At 37.7% G+C, this 17,182-nt stretch overlaps 1 long non-coding RNA gene across 1 annotated transcript; it reads left to right on the forward strand.

The window, feature by feature from the left end:
* The first annotated feature begins 2,427 nt into the window (after positions 1-2,427).
* On the forward strand, positions 2,428-8,985 carry LOC134796350 (uncharacterized). The gene is made up of 3 exons (XR_010144924.1): positions 2,428-2,968; positions 6,121-6,312; positions 8,875-8,985. It is a non-coding gene; the product is annotated as an uncharacterized LOC134796350 (long non-coding RNA).
* The last annotated feature ends 8,197 nt before the right edge of the window (positions 8,986-17,182 follow it).

Here is a 17,182-nt window from a genome sequence, read left to right on the forward strand (position 1 = left end):
TTTATATGTACAGTCACACGGGATTGTTATGCCATTTAGGGTTCTTGCTAAATTGGAAATTCTATAGCGTAAGTATTGAACAACCAATTCAGCTAGGACCCTAAATGGCGCAACAGCCGCGGAGCGTCTACTCAAATAATGATTTAGGTAGGTATATATGAAAAGGTATCAACTTAATTAGATGAATATTTATTTTATTTTATTACAATTGCTTAATTTTGCCTTATAATCTGCAAGTACCTAATTTTAAAATAAACCGTAAAATCAATTAATAAATCAGTAAATAGGAATAATTTCAAAGAAATTGTCCAGAAAAACAAAATACCGATACCGCCGGTATTGCAAAACAAACAACCGCCCTCTACTTTTGTACGGTTTTTTTGTAGAATTATTTTCCTGCGTTGATTAGTCTGAGCAAAGGAGGACTGAGGGTCTATCTCTACCGCAAAGTCTACCCGGGGCTACAAGCCAAACTGTCTTTGTAGCCCTTATAAAAAAAGGTTATTTTAGATCTGTTATTGATTGCAATGTCACTTACGGTTGTAATGCGTGGTGGGGCAGTAGGTGGTTAGCTTTTGTGTTTAATGCTACTATTGTTTGAACGTATAATGTATTTTTCAGAAACAGCAGTACAACCAGCTGCTGCTGAACACGAAGAAGAAGAAGAAGTAGAAGAAGAAGAAGAGGAAGAGGAAGACAGCGAGGAATAAGTGACGCAAAGAGCCGCCTATTAATTTATATGCCATTACTTTGTTTTGTTATTTTAGTTTATAACATTGTTAAGTTTTTTTAAGATTTATACTTCTAGCATTTTTAGCGATTAAACTTTACTTAAAATAGGTATTGGGTTTTATTTCTAACAGTCTTTGGAAAGGCCTTCCACATAGGTACCTATACGTATAGTTGGTCAAACCAATTTGTCAGTCAGTAAGAACCAGGAAAACAGAACTATACTCATCTTTTTCTTTTAGGTGCTAGTGTAAGACAAAGATAGTATGATTATCTGTCTATGATTCAAATGAGACAGTCCTTTGACAAACTATAAATCTAAATCGACTACTCGATTTCGATACAAGCAAGTTTATAATATATATATATATATAGATAATAACTTCTAAGGAAAATAATCTGATGCTGATGTTAATGTAATGATATGTATAAATTTTACTTGATATAGTTGGTCAAACCAATTTGTCAGTCAGTAAGAACCAGGAAAACTATACTCATCCTTTTCTTTTGGGTGCTAGTACTAGTGTAAGACAAAGATAGTATAATTCTCGCTGTCTATGATTGAAATGGGACAGTCCTTTGACAAACTGTAGTTAGCTTTTGTGTAAATACTACCATTGTTTGAACGTATAATATATTTTTCAGAAACTGCAGAGCAACCAGCTGCTGCTGAACACGAAGAAGAAGAGGAAGAGGAAGACTGCGAGGAATAAGTGACGTAAAGAGCCGCCTATTAATTTATATGCCATTACTTTGTTTTGTTATTTTAGTTTATAGCATTGTTTAAGTATTTTTAAGATTTATAATAATGCTAGCATTTATAGCGATTAAACATTACTTAAAGTATTGGTTTTTATTTCTAACAGTCTTTGTAAACGCCTATCAACATAAAGTTGGTCAAGCAGATCTTGTCAGTAGAAAAAGGCGGCAAATTTGAAAAATGTAGGCGCGAAGGGATATCGTCTCATAGAAAATTTGAATTTCGCGCCTTTTTCTACTGACAAGATTTGCTTGACCATCTATATTTGGTCAAACCAAATTGTCAGTAAATAAGAACAAAAAAACTATACTTATCCTTTTCTTTTGGATGCTAGTACAAGTGTAAGATAAAGATAGTATGATTCTCTCTGTCTATGTTTGAAATGAGACAGTCCTTAGTCCTTTGACAAACTATATCAAAATACGTAAATCTAAATCGACTTCAGCATGTTCTATAATATAGATAATAAGTAATAACGTTTAAGGAAAATAATTTGATGTTAGTCTATATAAATTTTACTGATAAACATTTTCTTTTTGTTAGCTTTTGATTCATCGTATGAGAACTTTATAAGAAAGCAACAACAACACTCATAGTATTCCCATGTTCGTCAAATGGAACGTAAAAGTTGAATAAGAGGAGTCCGGTTAATACACGACCAAATAATGTACAGCCCAATAATTGGCGTCCACTTTTTTGGATGCGTATTATTGGGTTGTACACTACTGCCCTGTTAAAAGAGTGGCTTCATATTATTGGCACGGACCGAGCTTGTACACCCTGATAACGCTCAACCCAATAATACACGACCCAATAATAAGAATCCATTTAGTGGACGCCGAATATTGGTCGCATATTATTGGCCCGTACCGAGAATGCTCGACCCGGGATTGCTCAACCCAAGAATGTACAGCCCAATAATTGGCGTCCACTTTTCGGGAGCCACTAATGTACAACCAAATAATGCTCAACCCAAGAATGTACAGCCCAATAATTGGCGTCCATGGTGGACGCGTATTATTGGGCTGTACATTCCTGGGTTGAGCATTCTCGGTCCGCGCAAGATTGGTCCGGGGCGATAATACGAAGCCACTCTTTTCACAGGGCAATAATGTACGACCCCATAATTCGCGTCCACTAATTTGAGTCCCTTGGCTTTCAATTATTGGGCTGCGCATTATTGGTACAGGTCGAGAAAGCCCGACCCAATAATGTACGACCCAATAATTGGAAGCCAAAAACCAGAGACATTCTTTTTTTTAAGGGAGCTGTCAAAATTAGTAGGGACGTTCTGACATTAGCTCTTGACAATTTAAAAATAATCGGTTTTTTCTAGTGCCATCTTTCAGTGACATTGACAGTATTGACACTTGTTGGTTTACAAATACAATAAATGAATCCTAATAAAAGAAACAGTAGACTCAGTAGAGGTACGAGGTACTGAAAAAATATTAATTAATGGAGAAGCCGAAGTTGGAGGTAAGTGCCGCAATTCAACAACTTAAGCTAAAAAAATCTTCGTGTCCGCATGGTATTCCCTCGTGCGTATGGACTGTACAGCATGGTGCTGGCGGAGCCGCTATGGCACATATTTAACCTCTGTCTCGAGCTAGAAGTATTCCCAGAAATTTGGAAAATTACTTGAGTGATGACCAGTACTGAAAGGTGGATCAGGAGATAAGGCAAGAGGGTTTCGACTTTCGAGCGACACAAAGTTTGTACCCCACACTTAATTTTTTTAGACTGCATGATAGACATACAGCAGTAAGTATGTAGATTATGAAGGGCACAGATTGAAACCAGCAGTGATATGGCAGTTTGTTCAAAAGAATATCTTGGTTATATTTGACAACCGGTCTGGCCTAGTAGGTGCCTAGCCTAGTGACCCTGCCTGTGAAGCTGATGGTTCTGGGTTCAAATCCTGGTTAGGGAATTTATTTGTTTGATGAGACAGATATTTGTATATTGAATAATTATATTGTTCTCTGGGTGCCCACAACACAAGCCTTCTTGAGCTTACTGTGGGACTTAGTCAATTTGTGTAAAAATGTCCCAATATATTTATTTATATTGAGATTGACTGAGAAAACAAGGTGTATGCTACAAGGTGCAGGTTTCTGCAAAACATATTGGTGAGTCCATTAAGACAGCTGTTTATCAGAAAAACTGAGACTGGGTCACTGATCAATGGATCAAACACCATCAAAAACTACTACTTAGAGCAAAAAAATTGTGTTTATAGGTTCAGCAAAACTACAAAAGGATACATACCTATGTTGGTGGATCCCCTTAGTTAGTTAGTTATACTGGGCATTTTCCGCAAGTCGACAACCATTGGCCTATTTTGCGTGAAAACGAGGTAGCACTACTCTATAGTTCGTTTTATTTAGCATTAGAAAATATAAGGTAAACAATCTTGATGTGTCTTTTAATTGAAAAACACAGTCTAAAAATAAGTTACGGCAAATATGTAACAATTATGAATCTAATATGTTCATTTATATTCTTCTGCTTTCTTACCGTTCGTCAACTGTTTCTGCATAAAATAGTTGTGATCACCCATATATCATCTAAACACTTGACTTGTTACAATTCGCTCCTTAAAAAGCGCATATTTAATCTACCGGTACCTAAAGTATCATCTGCATTTGCTAAACGTTTCGGGGACTACATAAAGGCAGCAACTTACAACGCCATTCTCAAGAACTGTGATTTAAAAGATAGCACTGCAAATGAGGCCAAAAACACTACCTATAAGCTACTTCAATCACTGAGTTACACAGAGACAGAAGCTATTTTGCAAAGTGTCACTTCACTGTAATTTTTACCTTAGACTATGTTAATTGTTAATTTTTAGTTTTAAGTATTAAATGTAAGTTTTAATGTTATTATGTGATATTATATTAATAGTATGACCTGCACACGATAACGAAACTCTGTTATACAAGTGTAATTGGTTCCCCGCGATACAGGTGTAACCTAGTGCGGGGGCCCCTGGTAACTATGTTTGTAACAGTTTTTAGAAATAAATTATTCTTATTCTTATAAGTAATAGTTATTGATTTTTAAAAAGCGTTTTTCAACTAAAAGACATGTCAAGATTGCTTACCTTCTTCCAAGTTCTTTCTAATGCAAAAAAAAACGAACTATAGCCACCCCAGCTCCTCCATGACACCTAGCAGTGTCTTCAGGTTGCTAACTGCCTCCTTCAATGTGCACGGAGTCCCTAGGTATTGGTTCCTGTATACTTCTACCTTCTACCTACAGTGTAGGAGAATATGCTTTACTGTTTCTTCTTCTTCCATGCACACTCTGCACATGGGGCTGTCTGTTTTACCCATATTATGTAGGTGTTTGATTAGTGCAGCGGTCGGCAACAAGCGGCCCGCGAACCTCTCACTTGCGGCCCGCGAGCCTTTCACTAGCGGCCCGCAAACCTCTCACTTGCACCCCGCGAGTCTCCTAGGCTATTTTGTATGTAATATTGACAAACGACAATGTCTGATAAAGTCATAAATATTAACAAAGTGCGGCCCGCATCAACTTCGGTAACTACTATTTGGTCCTTGGCTGCTAAAAGGTTGCCGACCGCTGGATTAGTCTGTTATGTCCTGTGATTAATCCTACTATTTTGCATAGTTGGTGTCTGGGTGTTTTTAGTAATATTTTGGTGTAAGCTTGTAGTTTTGTTCTTTGGTCTGCCTACAGGTGTTCATTTTAGTCCAGTACTTATTGTGAAGCTGTTTGTGATGTTGGTCTAGCTGGTTTCTGAACCTTTCCTGGCCAGTTCATCCGCTGCATCGTTTCCTCTTGATCCACTATGCCCCTTTATCCATTATACTGTTACTTTGTTGCCTTCTTTGCTCACTTCAGTGAGGCCTCGATGACATTCAAGTATGAGTTCCGATGTAAGTTTGTAGCTACCTAGTGCTTGCAGTACTGATTTACTGTCTGACAGTATTACTATATTTTCTTGTTTTACTTCTCGTCTTTTTATCGCATTGCAAGCTTCTATTATTCCTACACATTCAGCTTGGAATACCGTATTGTGTTCCCAGTGTAACCCAGGGGTTTTGAGATGTATATGTTCAGGTCCTCCGAGAAGACACCACATCCGGTCCCTTCATTTGTTTTTGAGCCATTTGTGGATATTCTTAAGTTTGTTTGGTATAGTCCTTATTAAATATATATTAAAAACGGGTCACTCACGTATTTTAAGTCGAAAAACGCTCGACATGTTTCACTCCGTACCGAGGAGTGTCATCAGGAGCTTGCGTTTACGGTGACGGACCGGCGCAGACTGCGGGCCGCAGCTCTCCGCGCCCGATAACTCGGCGCAGGCGCCGGTGGCGGCAAGGGGGGCGAGAAACTACCCTCATTTATGGCATTATTGTCAAATACGTGAGTGACCCGTTTTTAATATATTTAATATGTCTGTGTCTCACGGAAGTTTTGTTATTAAAATTGGTATAGTCCTTGTACAAAAAGAAACATAAAACATGAAAGAACACACATCATTAGTACAAAGGCGAACTTATCATGTAATTCATGTATGCGGCACCGCGATATAATACATTCGGTAAAGACACACTGAAAGAAAACGAACTTAAAGATGTTCTTCTGTTCTGCAGGAAAACAAGAAGATTCGAGGAGAATGGTGTGGCACTTAATGCCGCCGGGACAGTAACCTAGCTGCAGCTCCAACTCTAGGGAATTGCGCTGAATGAACGCAACACGTGATCGACAGCCCACCTGCTTCCTGCCGAGCGTCCCTACACTACCTCTACATGGATGCCTCGCTTATTCTGCTCTACAAAACTTCTGTAAGTAGAGAATGTACAAGTGCAAGAGTTGAAGGATTGAAAGAGCTTGTCGTCTTACCTGACAGTTTTCCACACATTTACCTTAATTAATTTAAATGATTTTAATAATTATAGTCCTTTTTTAGGGTTCCGTACCTCAAAAGGAAAAAACGGAACCCTTATAGGATCACTCGTGCGTCTGTCTGTCCGTCTGTCACAGCCGATTTTCTCCGGAACTACTGGACCAATCAAGTTGAAATTTGGTACACATATGTAAGTTTGTGACCCAAATATGGACATGTAACGTAAACAAGTTAATTTTAAACATGGGGACCACTTTTGGGGGGTAAATGAAAAAAATAAAAATAATTTTTTTCCAACTATATCATGTTACATATCAAATGAAAGAGCTTATTGTAAGGATCTCAAATATATTTTTTTTATAATTTTCTAATAAACAGTTTAGAAGTTATTCAAGAAAATAGGCAAAAAATGACCATCCCCCCCCCCCCCCCCCTTTATCTCCGAAACTACTAGGTCTAAAATTTTGAAAAAAATACATAAAATAGGTCTATACCTATAGATGTCAGGAAAACCTATTAGAAATGTACAGTCAAGCGTGAGTCGGACTTAATTACAGTTTTAGATCCGACCCCTACGGATTTTTTAAAGATATTTCACTTACATATTTAATTACACAAACGGGTCTACCGCGATATAATTTCATTGTTTTTTTTACCTTTAATTCCGACGTTTCAGCTGAGTTGCACCAGCTGTGGTCACGGAAAGACTGACGTCCCAACAAACCCACAAACGCCAACCAAGCGCGGTAGACCCGTTTGTGTAATTAAATATGTGTACAAAACGCGAGAGTTTGAAGTGTTAGATTTCACTCACGTTTCACATAAAAAATACATTGTTAACAGTGCCGGATTAACCAATAAGCAAAACAAGCACGTGCTTAGGGCACCACGTTCAGGGGGGGGCACCAAAATGCCAGGTTGAAAAAGGTGAACAAATTTTAAAATTAGGGACAGACACATCGTTTTTACCACACGATTTTTTTTTTAGCTGTCCAAAAGCTAGTTTGCAAAAATAATGGCGCGTATTTCTTTGGGAAACAATCGGTAGCAGTAGAAGAGGTGTGACTACATGCATAGATTCGATTTCAACCCACTCTTTTGCGGTTCGGCGTTAGGTCTTATGCGAGGCCTTCTGCCTTACGGCAAAGTTGATCTTCTGCCTTAAGTAATTACACTTGGGCGTGGATCCAAATCCAAGCTTTCCTCTTCGCAGCTGGGCCTACTGCCTTGCTCACACTTCGCCAATTCAATTCACTTGGTCAATTCCAAGCTCTACTTTCTTGCATATTTTATGCATGAAAACAACCTCGCTGAGAGCCTTAAATATCGAGCCCTATGCGAAGCTAGGCTGATAGAAAACTGTCCCATCCTTTCTCTGTATGAAATCCTGGATTCGGGCCTGGTTCGGACTAAAAGTAAAATTGCGTTTTTATATCGAAAAATGTTCACGCTCGCTTCGCTCGCGTTTCAATAACTTTCTTAGATATGATAAAGGTGACATTCGGGTGGCGACTGCAGCAGTATTAGGTACTCTGTTGCAACATTACTGCTACGGCACTGTCAATTTTCGTGATAAAATGATGTGACTGATTTCCATTCTCAGCTGTAATGCGGCATTGAACTTCTCTCAATTTACCAAAAAAATCAATGTAATCTTGATGACCCTAGGGAGAGGGGGCACCATGGTCTAGAAATGCTTAAAGCATCAAAATATCTTAATCCGGCACTGATTGTTAAAAATTGTGTAATATACATATATAGTTGGTCAAGCAGATCTTGTCAGTAGAAAAAGGCGGCAAATTTGAAAAATGTAGGCGCGAAGGGATATCGTCTTATAGAAAATATGAATTTCGCGCCTTTTTCTACTGACAAGATTTGCTTGACCATCTATATATGGAACGCGAGCCCGACTCGCACTTGGCGGGTTTTTTTTCAGATTAGCTCAATTACCTCTAGTATACTACTTTTGAGGTTAGAACAACCCACCAAAACATTTAATGTAAAGTGTTGCCAAGACTAGTTGCATAAAGCTTTTACACTAAAAAGTTATCAGATCCCGTAGTAGGTACCAAGACTTTTACTCTGTCATTCCTAACTTTATAAGCTCTAACAGTATAAAGCCAACATCTTGGTCAAACAGTACGGCTTGGCCGTTTCGTTGGTGTCATACTCATATGGACAATCCCGTAATGACACTTTCAGAATTTGAAAGACCTTTGTTGCTACTTTGTACAACAAGTCCACTGAGGGAGTGTTTGTAAAAACGACATATCAGTTTATATAAACTACGATAATACAAGGTCATATAAGCAGGCATAATTTTAAAACATTTAACATTTAGGTTTTCATAAAAGTTACGTACCTATTTCTAGCGCCATCTGTGTATGTAGGGCGTATATAAAATAAGCCAGGAAAGTTATGAAAGTGAATTAAAGTTTATGTTGCACTGATAAAATCATTTTAAACAAATATTCTAAATATAATTATTCTCAAATTTCAGGAGCTGATACAAGCAGCCAGAATGAGTCTATGCTGAGTCGCCGGCGCCGGACGTGCGTCTGTAGTCTTCGTGTGAGTCGCCAATTGCAGGGGAAGATACGAATAGTTAGGTTAGGTTACTGTACTGAAATACAAGTAGCATATATGAGATGTTCGGACGTATCCGTGAAAATACGAAGGTAAAGGAAATTGCACTACATTTTTAGAACCTATTCACCTGTCAGTAAAATATTGAAAAGGAAAGTTCATGAGTTTTATAATATTCTTTCCTCCAACAGCTTCACATGGAGCAAATGTAAACCTTTTATGTTAATAATATCAGTAATGTCAAGGTACAACACTCTTTAGAGCATATTGCCATTCCTTTTACTCGAGCGGCCTGTGGGTTAACTATACGAAGCGAGCCTACAATGCATTAAAAGTGCAGTATAACAATGCATTCAGAATGCTGTTGGGCTTACCTCGTAGATGTAGTGCATCTGGCATGTTTTGCGAAGCTAGAAGTTTTCTGGCAATCATGCGCAAGAAAATAGTATTAGGTCCTTACCTATGAAATTGGCGTTTTTGTTCATAGATATAAGTCTGATCCTAGTTTTTTTTTTTTTTACAAAAGTACATACACAATTACAATAAAACTACAATATGATTTCGCCAAACTGCTTGACAGCAATTAATTGTTATTTTTTATTGTTAAGTGTTCAGAATTAAGCCTTGAAAATAGGTCTTTTCATGTGCTGTCGGTTCGAGTATTAAAATTACTTATATTTTTCTAATGGTACCAATTTTCAAGAAATGGAGATATTGAAAACATACCTTAAAGGTGTCAAAAATTACTGGAAAAATTTTGTTTGGTTTGAATTAGCCATCAAAAAAATATCCGCAAAATTAATTGTATGGAAATTCGTGTTTCGTTGAAATTCTCCGAACAAAACGCCAATTTCATAGGTAATGACCTAATATCTCTGCTAGGTCGAGTTAGAAGCAGTCCCAAACATACATGTTCGAAAAGTAGAACTCCCTTAGATCGTGTTTCAATTTATCGCCTCTCGTTGGCAATTAAGGTAGTTCGCTTTCCATACAAAAAACAATTAAGTACCTAATAGTGTGTAATTACTTAATATAACGCAATTATTTTTTATATGGAAATCGAACCACCTTAACTATTCGCACAACGTTTTGTAGTTGCAGTAAGTACTTACATATGGCCGGTAAAATTTTCGAAATAGGTATGTATTTACGTACAGTGCTAATTGCCGCACATAGAATAATTAAAGTTTGATCAATCGGAATATGTGCATAAGTCACTTATTACATTTCGATTTAAAAGTCTGTATTTTCCAGCTTTAGATGTGCATGACTGCATATGCACATCTAAAGCTGGAAAATGCTTTCATGAATACGTTTATAATTATGGCTAAATTATGTTAATAGGGACAAATGTATCATTTTCAACCAAAGGGGTACTTATTATCTGTTGTCAATAAGGCGCTATTTCCATAAAGCTTCAATTTGAAATCAGCCTCGTCGACAACCGACAATGTTAACCTTTTGGTTGAAAACGTCACAAATTATGGCGATAGAGAATACAATGTTCTGTTGCCAGAGTGCAGCACTAGTAAAACCCGTAAACGAGTGAATTGCAAAAAAGTGTAGGTAACACAATGGAATATTCACAAAAATATGCAAGAATGTAACACAAAATGAAGAAAATGTATGTGTTTTTTTTTGTGTTACGTCACACAAAGGAAGCCAAAATCGACGCCGCAATATTTTTCACGACGTGTAGAATAAAAGTGGCGTCGAATTCAGGAATCCGCAAATACCATACCGATAGCCAAGTAATTTATCTATAGAACAATGTTAAAACAGTAGTAGAAACGGTTAGCTTTGCAAACTTTTAGTAGATTGGTTTGGTTTTGGTAGATCTCTCGGTTTGGCATGCTTGATGCTCTTCACATCACCACAGACGGAGGTCGACAGTTCGAATCTGTCTTGTTCAACCAATTGATGGAGGCACATGCACGCATACGAACCACATATTACACTACCATCCTGGAGCTAATTGGATTATTTGCATTTACTATTATAGTATATACCTATGCCTTATTTTTACGCCTAAGACCCTATAAGCTTTTAACAAAAACCATTATTTCTTTTATACCTACGGGCGGTTTAGCTCCCGTACCTACCTCTATTATACCTAGCCACGTGCTAAAGCAACAATGTCCTTTAAATCCGTATCCTGTATCGTGATAGTATTAAGATTCAACTCGTCTACATTGAGGTGGTCGATCGTCCTAAATACATTACCAAAACATGTTAACTGGTATGAGCTGTTACATAGATTTGAACCTTAATACTATCATGATAATTTTTTATTAATATTTTTAAATAATTTGTTAAGCATATTTACACTTGCAAATATAATTTGCAGCATTCTAATATTATGCTATGGTAAACATATAACATGTTATATATTCGCGATTCATGTCAACAGCCCTATTGTCAGGCCCCCTCCAGCAGCAGCGCCCCCGCCCCGCAGTAATAGTTATTTGTTTTACAAGGAGGCAAAGTTGTTGTTTAACCGCTCGTGCTAATATTGACACCCGAGCAAGCGAAAGATTCCAAAATTGAACCACGAGCGTAGCGAGTGGTTCGAAAAATGGAATCTTGAGCGTTGCGAGGGTTTCAAAGCGCGAGGGTTAAACAAAATTTGCCCCCGAGTGAAACACAAAATTTTTCACCACACCAACCCGAAGCAAATATTAAATGTAAAATATCAAAGAAAATCAAATCCAAATGAATGTTATTAAATATTTATCATCCAAAATCATCATTTAAAAGTCAATTCTACCAGCAAACAACAACTCAAAATTTACATTTGATTACTTTGCCTCACATGTGAATAAAATGCAACTTTGTTATCAGTTTTTGAAGTGCAAAGTAAGCCTTTCCGAGCTGGTGTGGTGAAAAATATAATGTTCTAGTGCTGAAACGTATCACTATCACTGTTTAGTTAGAACAACATGAACCTCATAGAACCCTCTTTCAAGTGCTATTGAAAGAGGCGGCTATACAGGGCCTGGGGCCTAGGGCGGCGAATAGTTATTTACGATACAAGTGCGGAAAAGAGGAAATTCGAACGAGTGGCGATAAATTAAAACACGACCGAAGGGAGTGTTTTAAATCCACACGATTTGCAAATTACCTATTCGCACGTGTATCGTACAACGTTTTACAGTACATGGCCCTTTAAACTTTTGACATACGCACGAAAAGTGCTATTTTACGCACTAGTGCGGGAAAATAGGACCATATGTACTTTAAATGATATTTTTATTATTAATTTGTATAAATATATAAATGTCATTAGTCATTGCCTACATTATATGTACTTAATCTATGCTTCCATAAATATATTTACTATCATTATCAATATATTACAAGACGTTGCACATATGTCGTTGTTTCACTTATATGCACACCAATATAGCCTAATATAAGGGGCTATTCATAAATTACGTCAATTCAAATTAGGGGGGGGGGGTCTGGACATCGGATGACGGTAGCATGAAGTAGGAGGAAATGGGGTCATTTGGTGCATGATTTTTGGATGATTATGGGGGGGGGGGGGTCAAAAATCGCCAAAAATCGATGACGTAATTTATGGACAGCCCCTAACTGGAAAACCTGGCAGGCTAATCTTTTAACACGTTGGCTGCCATGAATATTGAACATCACCGTTGGGATCACGTAATCTTCTCTGTGTGCCCATGAGCATCACCAGTGGAATCGAAAACCGAACCTCTTTATTGACCTCAGTAATATAGTGATGCTGGGATCACTAAATTTGTAAGGGGCGTGGGAGATACACTTTAGGTGAAGGATGGTGGGCAGCCAATGTGTTTAATACTTCGTTTGTAGGCTTAATTTTGCTGCCCTTTTTAGTAGTTTCGGTCGGACACTACACAAAACCCATTGCGGTCCGGTCCAGGCGCCATAGTGACGATGACGAGCTATTCATAAAAACTGAAATCTCAACTACTCGAAGACGGTATCATCGAACACAGTGTATTTCCCTGGCGGGCACAAGTTCTAATTGCCGGTGGAGGTCTACATAAGAAGAGGATGGTAATCGATTATTCTCAAACGATTATCAAATAGGGTATAGTTAGACCGTAAAAAGTCTGCAGCGATTTTGATAGCCCACGCAGTGCAAGTGTCATTTAAAACGTCAATCTTCTATGAAATTATGACTTATACACAACACTTACACTGCGTGGGCTATCAAATCCGCTGCAGACTTTTATTGGTGCGACTATAATTGCGTCAGTTTATCGTCCGGTGTCAGTTTCCGTCCACTTGACGGATTAGTAAATAATAAATTTCATTTATTTATAATTTGCTACTTGCGAAATATATTTTTATGTAGATAGATAAATTGTTTAGGTATTAAGGATCAAAGAATATAATACTCACTATCAGTGGCGGATTTGCAGTCTTTGCCGCCCTAGGCCCCAGGCCTTGAAGCCGCCCCTTTCTCAGCATCAGCACCCATCATATTGACTACATTTAGGTCAGGCAACGAAAAGGTATAGAGGGAAATGCTTGGGACACATTTTTAACTTAGTAACTTTATTTGGACCTGGAACCTAGGAGGTGAACATATCAAAAGTCCGCAAATACTTATTCATTTTAAGTGACAGTTTTACCAATAACATTGACTTTTTATGTACCATGTATTTTTAAAACATTCAAAAAATCTAAAAAAGAAACATAACAAAAACCTTTTTTTTGCTATACCTATAAACACTCATATAACATTTTTCCTCCCTTCTTTTGACCTCCAGCGAATTCCAGAGAAGTTTAAAGGACAAATTAGTAGGTATTTAAATATGATCAGTAATAAACTGTTAAAATCTTTCGGGCTCCTTTCCTCGTGAGCACCGTTAAAATATTATTAAAGGAATGTGTGCCAAATTTCAACTTAATTGGTCCAGTCAGTCAATGTCATCGATTTTAGTAAGTAACAAGAAAAACTGCATACAAACATTTAAAAAAAAATTATGTAAAATATATTGAAAAAAAAATGGTCTTTTCGAAAACTTACTAAAATAAATTAAATGATATGAAAACAATGCATTTTATTCATTTCAGACATCATGTTTCATAGTAACATTTACTGCATAAAACCTACACAATCGATATCTAAATAGAAATAGTCTTAGATTTATTTTTCAAAACGTTCGGGGTTCGATTCCCGAGCTGAGTACACATTTCTTTTAATGTAGGTATGAATGCAGTTTTTCTTGTTACTAAAATCGACGACATGGTTCCTAAGAAGACATCGGTGTATATCTTATAGTTTCAGATTTTCCAATATTGACCGATCTAAATGGGCCACTCTGTATAGTATATTTTAGTACAATAAGCGGGCTAAATAAATATATTGACATATATTTGGTCTACGGTTTGGAAGAACGGCCGCCTAATATGACCGTTAAAATAAAAAACCGATCATTCTCATAGAACCTATTTGTTTATTGTCTAAGTTTGACACTTGACGATAAAATACTTCTTTAAGAAAGGAGGTGTCAATTAGCTGCTACAGTATTTTTTTTAAAGTTAAACATAAAATGTAGATGCTTAGTTACCATTGAAATAACAACTGCTTAGCAATTGGTGGCACCCTGGCTGCTGACGTACGTGATTGGCAGTGCGTGTAGGTATTAATGACAGCAGCTTGAATTTGAGTGCCTAGTTACCACTGACTTTCTAACCGTTATTGTCATTGTGATTAAATAAGGGTGTATGTGTTAAAGAAAAACTCAGAAGTTAAGATATATGTGACGAACTGAAAGCCTACGTGAAAATGACAACATAGATGTCCTTATTTTTGTGACGATTGAAGTGTTTATGTTTTCTTGGACACCTTGCCCGCTCAGGTATATCTGCTGCTGACTGTCCAGTAGTTTCGGAGAAAATAGGCTGTGACAGACGGACAGCCAGACGCACGAGTGATCCTATAAGGGTTCCGTTTTTTCCTTTTGAGGTACGGAACCCTAAAAACGGGGAACAAGGCGCGAAGGCGTCAACAATCTGCGAAATCGACGCCACACTCGCGTTCGCGGCTTCGCGCCGCGATTCGCGCACAAGTATGGAGGGCCCTCAAGATATCGAAAAACTTGTTGAAAAGCAAATTTAACCAGCTTTCATTTTGTATAATGATCATGTCGATAGAACGCATAGTTTCCGAGATATAAGCGAAAAACCGAAAAATGTGACCTTCAAAACCCTCTCTTCCCCCGTCTTAAGGGCTACGGCCGGGGACTTTTGATATGTTCACCTCCTAGATAGTCCAAATAAAGTTAGGTACAGTCAGCAGCAGAAGTCGCTATACACTCCAGGTGCTCAAAGAGAGGTAAACGTTTAACCTGTCAAAAAGTTGTTGACTGTCATGGTAGCATTTACTCGTGAGCGCTCAACATGTCACAAATATCTTAACAGTCGCTATTCATTAATTTCTACACTTACAACAAATCATTGATACCTTAGCTGTCAAAAAACCACTGGTATCTAAGCGGTCAACGTGTCAAATATATCTGAACAATATGGAAAAATAGACGTTTAAAGCATGCATGTATGGTCGTATATTGAATGAATGATAGCTATGCTAATTTTAGGTAAAGCGTTTTGACAATCATCGAAAGCAGTACAGTCTTGTCATCACATACATCTATCTCACGTTTTGCCCTTCAACCATTGACAGGGGCCTGTCAGTCAACTTACTGCAAACTATTTCTTTTATTGAATAGAATCATCAAAACGAATGAGTGACACATAGCGAAAGTTAACTGAAGCCGAATTTAGAGCCAAATGTCAAGGCACGTTGTGGTCTTGTTACTAAGGCGTTTGCTTTTCAAAGCAGAGACCGCGGGTTCAAATCTCAGTCGAGACGCTCCTAGAGATTACAGCTTTTTTTTTGGGTTTCATTTCTATTATTAATTTGTAGTTTTATATTAATTTCGCATAAAATTGTATGTTTTTTGAAGATATGTCACATGTAGCGTATGTGACGTTGTAGGTTTGAAACCGCAGTGGGCGTTCCTTAGATTACTCCTGTGCGGAATGCCATTTGATGTTTATTGCTAGGTTATGCTAACAATAAGTTCATAGATATACAGTATATATCAGAACGAAAGGCCAAGAAAGAGACCCATTAATGTTTAGGTCATACTGAACAACTTTTACTATGGGACCAACCCCGAAAACGCGGAAAAATAATTGGAAGTTTCATACATTTTGCTGGTCTGATGTTGATATTTTCTATGGGAGAGGAATTTTTTTCCCGGGGTTTCAGGGTTGGTCCCATAGTAAAGGGGCCCACTGATTAACAGTCCGTCGGACGGTATCGGCCTGTCAGTTGTTCGGAACTGGCAAAATTTGGTTCTGACAGGCCGATACCGTCCGGCGGACTGTTAATCAGTGGGCCCCTTAAAAGTTGCTCAGTATGACTTAAACATTAATGGGTCTCTTTCTTGGCCTTTCGTTCTGATACATACTGTATATACCTCCGTATATTCTATCCTCTCTGCTAAGTTGTAAAAACAAAATTCGTCATTCCTATGGTCAACAGTAAAGTTAGCATTTTACGTAGGTATATGCATGGCAGTGATGGTTTTATCGCATAGGTACATCTATAGAAGAGGAGGCACCTTTCTTGCGGATCATGAATCCAACCAACAAAATAAAGAGAGGAGTCATAGTACTCATAGTTGGATATGCTTATCACCTTTACTGCCCGTGCTCCTCACGTGGGGCCACGGCTAGCCTCTATTACAAAGCCATAAGGTTTACATGTCAGATTGGGACAGTGAACGTGTTAAGTTTAAATTCTATTATTTTCTCCTTCGTTCTTTGATCGATTCGGAGCATCGTATTTTAGTACTATATAGTATATTTTAGTACAATAAGCGGGCTTAATAAATATATTAACATATAATATGCTCTACGGTTTGGAAGAACGGCCGCATATGATAGTTAAAATAAAAAAACCGATCATTCTCGTATAACCTAAGTGCTTATTTATTGTCTAAGTTTGACACTTGACGATAAAATACTTCTTTAAGAAAGGAGGTGTCAATGCGTAAGTTGCTACAGTATTATTTTTAAAGTTAAACAGATAAAATATTGATGCTTAGTTACCATTGAAATAACAACTGCTTAGCAACTGGTGGCACCCTGGCTGGTGACGTACGTGATTGGCAGTGCGTGTAGGTATTAATGACAGCAGCTTCAATTTGAGTGCT

The sequence above is a fragment of the Cydia splendana genome, chromosome 1 (genome assembly GCF_910591565.1).
Source record: "Cydia splendana chromosome 1, ilCydSple1.2, whole genome shotgun sequence".
Classification (NCBI taxonomy): Eukaryota; Metazoa; Arthropoda; class Insecta; order Lepidoptera; family Tortricidae; genus Cydia; species Cydia splendana.